The sequence below is a fragment of the Macrobrachium nipponense genome, chromosome 37 (genome assembly GCF_015104395.2).
Source record: "Macrobrachium nipponense isolate FS-2020 chromosome 37, ASM1510439v2, whole genome shotgun sequence".
Taxonomy (NCBI): domain Eukaryota; kingdom Metazoa; phylum Arthropoda; class Malacostraca; order Decapoda; family Palaemonidae; genus Macrobrachium; species Macrobrachium nipponense.
Window position 1 is genome coordinate 18397839 of NC_061097.1, and position 5177 is coordinate 18403015.

Consider the following 5177-nt stretch of genomic DNA (forward strand, 5'->3'; position numbering starts at 1 on the left):
GCACACAGTACTTATTATATGATTGTTCATGTTAGAATATAAATGGGTATTTGCTTAGTTTAAATATACAATTCATTTATGTTTATCAAATATACAGAGCCTTTTGAGCATGCAACCCTATATCCTGAGAGTATTAAGCTTTTCAAATCTCTAGTTTATTTCCATATCGCATAAGAATATCCTTAATGGCTCCAACACGTAAATTGAGTTAGAAATCCTGGGTACTGTTGCCTTTCCATATCACTGCAATTCACCTAAAATCAGATGTCTCAAATAAAGCAGGTAAGAAGATCATATTATTGCATTCAATTTTGAGAACTCAGAGTGGACAAAATCAGTTGATGAAAATGGAACAATCTAGTTGGACCATTCCATATTACCTTACAATAATTGTATATTATTAAAGTTATTATTATTGTTGTTGTTGTGATAGCAGTCGTATTTTTACAATGCACACAGTTATTGGGTGCAAGCCAGCTGGTACGAGTTAATTTATTAAACTTACTGCAAATAGTGTACTGTCATTACAATTTTGCTATTGTTGTTGGTAGAAGTATTAAAATGATGCAACCTTAGAGTTCGTTAAGTAAGTTTTGACTGAATAATTAGGCTTTATGAGTACATAATATCTATATGTTAAGAAAAAATGTAGTTTTCTGAAAGAAAAAATAGTAAACGAAAAACAATTAATTAGTATTTTAAGTATTTAAATAGATAAGGAGCAGTGATATCGAATAGATTCAGAAATAAAATCGAAAGACAACGCTCACAAGTACCATGAGATTTTTGCCATTACAGATTTTACAGACAGACCTTAGTAGGTGTTTAAAGCAGGTAAGTAGGACATTTGGGAGCTTGTAAATCAGTGTGTGAATGAATGTGTTTGATAGTTTTGCTGTATTTAAACTCTTGTTGTTGATTATTTCATCACACTCCCTTTTTATCACGGTTATATAGTCTTTTTTGGGAAACACGGCTCGCATATTAATTATTTATCAGGCTAATTTTGCATGAATATTTGTATATTTTGTTGAGGATGATAATAATATAATAATAATAATAATAATAATAATAAATAATAATAATAATAAAATAATAATAATAATAATAATAATAATAATAATAATAATAATAATAATAATAGGGAAATAGACGATGAAATATACCAAATGGCAGAAGCGGATATATATATATATATATATATATATATATATATATATATATATATATATATATATATATATATATATATATATATACATAAGCGTTTCTCTTGTTTAGTCTTTTCGCTTCATTAATAATTATTTATAATTTTTAGTAGAGGACTTTCATTGGTACCTTGAATGTTTTAATGATGCCAGGATCAAAACTAAACTAACGGTATAGCATGCATATATTAACAGTCAATTAGCATCACTTACCGTGGATACAAGGCGGCGGTTTTAGCCAAATCCTGATATTTCCTTGTGAACGAACTTCTGGTTGGTCCTTTTAGCCCAACATGACCTGAATCCCGCAAATTTGGTTTGTTGCCAAGACTTGCAGACACTCAGGTGGCTCAGCTCGGAGTGTTTTTAGCCTGAATTCATAATCCCCTTCAGAGTTTTCCTGTCTGCCTCAGATTACAGCAATAGCCGTCAAGTTCTTCTCAGACTGACTGTACTCACGATAGGCCTAGATGCTGCTCTGTTTATATGTTTGAATGAATATGTCTCATCAAGCCTGATGAAATGATACTTTTTAATTGACTTAATCTTCTTTTCATCAATTATTAATGCACTTTTTACTGCTTAGTCAAGGCATCCATACAAACCTTTATGAAAACCGGGTAGGTTATTGAAAGTCCGTAGAGACTACATAGATAGGAATCCAGCATTATTGACAGCAATAGCCAAAACGCATTGTGGACTCGGTTCCTAATCTACTTTTGGGATTACCTTGGAACCCATCGCAAATCTCCTCAGAACTTGTCTTGCAACATTCAGGTATCCAGACAGACAGTCATTCATTGGCGCCCAGTCGTAGCGAGCGAGTGTACTTAAATATACCGCAATTTTTTATTTTTCTAAATCATCATTTCACTTCATCCCTTCGTAAAACCACTGAATTATTCACTTCGAGGGAAAACTCCACTTCCGTAAATCCAGTGTTCCCCGCTGGAATTTGGACGAGGTCCAAGCGAGACGTAAAACTGGGTCAAATTTGCCTGGTGAAGAATTTCTGAAATTTTTTTTACACTATGAGCGAAGGGCCGTGCAGAATTCTCCGCTATCCCTCGGTCTTCACGGTTGGCGGATGAGGCCAGATGATGGCACTGACGGATGTTGGAAGGAAATGGATGCGCGGATTCCATCCACTTGGTGTGCGCAAACGACACTCACACACAGGGACGCAGGGCGAAGTGGGGCACGCGGCCTCTTGCGACTACCTCGGCCTGTAAGCCAACACTGCCCATCGCCAGTGTCCTGGTCTACCCTCGACCCTGCAGATGGGGCGGGGCATAACTCGATGGGGCGGGGCTTCATCAATTAGGCGGGGCATGCTTCAAAACGAGAGAAATGCCAATATCTGCAAAAAGGGCATCAGCAGTTGCTTTTAGTAAGGAATACCAAATGAACCGAGAAAATGGACTCTTAGGTTCGTTCTAAGATGCTGCATCTGGAAAAGTACACTGGAAAAATGTCCACAAATTCATAGATAGGCCAACAGTTTTTTCAGGAAAGAAGCGAGGCGAGGGGAAATTTTTTTTTTTCTTTTTAAGGCAAATAGGTCAATTTCAAAACGAATGATAACTAATGCAAACTAATTCATAGATACATTTTTCCTCAAGTGTGAGGACACCAAGAACTTCAAGGAAATGCTAATGAAGGACTTTTGTTGTCATATTAATCTAGCTTATCGACTTGTCACTGGAAGCGAATTAAAAGCTGAGAAAGTCAGTTTTAATACATCCAAGTGAAGTAAATTTTGAGAAAAGAAGAAAATAGCATTGATTATTTTGTTAGAAAAGTACATTTATAATCACATTTTGTCCTTAACACTAAAGATTTTCAAATATATTATCTGTAAAGTTATTTTGAAGAAATTTTTCGTACGAGAATTTTGAGATAAGGTCAATTGGATCATTTTTTGCATTTGTTTTCCGGTTACTTACGGTCAGAAAACTCGCTGAAATGTACGTCTGAAATCAGGAATAAACGTACTGCGGTTTTTGGTCACCTCTAGTCAGTAAGTAGTTCGAAGTACACTTCCTATGAGTTATTTAGAAGAAAAAACTTCCTTTAATGACACGGGGGACTTAAGAACAAAATTATTTGTCACCCATGGCCCATAGGTTCTTTTTTTAAGAAGTTTAAGCTGGTTTTCTTTGAGTCACTTAAAAAGAAATAATTTTTTTAGAAGAATTAAGAGTATAGAGGGAGATGATATCAGTCAAATGTGGTCTATGATACCGGCAAATACTTTGCGTTGTCCTCACCACAGTATTCTCCTGTTGTAAAGGTAGTTGCATATGTGATACAGTATTTATATTCCCAACTGAAGTCCATATTGTCTGGTTAAAGTATTGAATAGTGATAATAGCAACTAAAATGAAGGAACACTCAGTAACTTTGTTGTTTATGCATGAAGTTGAGAGAGCGTACAACAGTCTGTGCATCTCTCCTAGTTAGATAACAAGAGCAGAACAGGCTCTCGAAACTTCGCTGCAGCTTTGTATGTATGAAGAAAACAGAATTACTGCAGATTTTATTCTTCATTTTAGTGTTAACGAAAGAATGAGAGGTTAGAAAAACAATGAAAATAATAATCCCTGAGTGTAGTAATTCGACAAGTAAAATTACCAGGTTTCCACGAACAGATAATTTGCTTATCCGCCTCCAAGTGGAGAGGAAGGCCACAGAGAGAGAGAGAGAGAGAGAGAGAGAGAGAGAGAGAGAGAGAGAGAGAGAGAGAGAGAGAGGCTCTTCTTGTGAGGAGTTAACCTCATTTGCATTATCACAAGCGCCCCGTGCATTTTGGAGAATTAATACTGGGGCTTTTGCAAGGAGGTTTGACTTGGACAACAAGCACGTTGGTGGAGGAACAAGCGACGCTTGGGTACTTCTTTATGGTTTTGCATATACAAGTGACGTTTGATTGTGTGGCTAAAAGACGAGGATGTATGGGCACAATGGTCTTTTTGAAAAGACGCAACAAAATCATTCTCATCGTTACAATGAGGACAAACAACAGGCAAGCAGTCTAACAAAGGCTACTATAAAAGAGAGAGAGAGAGAGAGAGAGAGAGAGAGAGAGAGAGAGAGAGAGAGAGAGAGAGAGAGAGAGAGAGAGAGAAAAGTGACTGTTTATAAAATAACTTTTGCAAGATTCCATATTGAAATTTGCTTCATTACTTGACTGAACCAGTTAGTAAACGAAAGTGAATTCTGCAATTGCTAAATAATCCCTTTGCATCCAAGTAATTATTTTGTATACGGCCTGCCTCTCTTACTCCTGATACCATCATTTTTTAAGAATATGCTTTGCCTCAGTCTCGCCCATTACTCTTTGAAATTCAGTGTTGTCTCCAGGTGGTTGGCTCTTGCGTGGACATGACCATCTTTCCTTTGTGTCTGTATTTCTTTCTTAGTTCCAGAGACTATTATTTTCATTAGTTTGTGCTGTCCTTTCTTTACCACCATCCAGTTCCTTTAGTGCAAACTGCTCTTCTTATTATCCAATTATTAAATTGTTTTGATTTTGGCAACTTTTTTTTCTCTCGTGGACGCGTTCGAGATATGCCATATCGTCTTTTTTATTTAACCTGTTCCTTATCTTTTTTTTATAAAGTACACCACATGTCATCCAGTCACTTCCTTTAACAGAGTCATTTTATTGTCTCCTTAGCTTCTTTTACCTCATGTTTCCTCACACCATCACTAGATCTTTTCCTGCTATGAAAATTATCATTATTATATTCGTGCTATTTAATCACTTAAGTTATTGTGTCCTATTTATTCCTGTTTGTATTTTAAATACATTGTGAGAGCTTGGAACATTTCTGCCTTGGTGTTTGTTTATTTAAACAAATATTGTCGGTATATTAATCTTTGTCTGTGCTCCTTTCTTCTTCTTTTAGAAATTTGCTTAGCACGTTAGTGGTTATTTATAACTGTCCCATATGAAGTTATTGTGAA

The 5177-nt window shown here is 35.9% G+C and overlaps 1 protein-coding gene across 1 annotated transcript in view; it reads right to left on the reverse strand.

The window, feature by feature from the left end:
- The window catches only part of LOC135209044 (R-spondin-3-like), a 368370-nt gene extending 365936 nt beyond the window's left edge, over window positions 1–2434 (reverse strand). Inside the window, exon 1 of the mRNA XM_064241586.1 lies at window positions 1422–2434. The gene's annotated coding sequence lies outside the window, so the exon portion shown is untranslated. The remainder of the gene's footprint in view (window positions 1–1421) is intronic.
- Between the last annotated feature and the right edge of the window lie 2743 nt (window positions 2435–5177).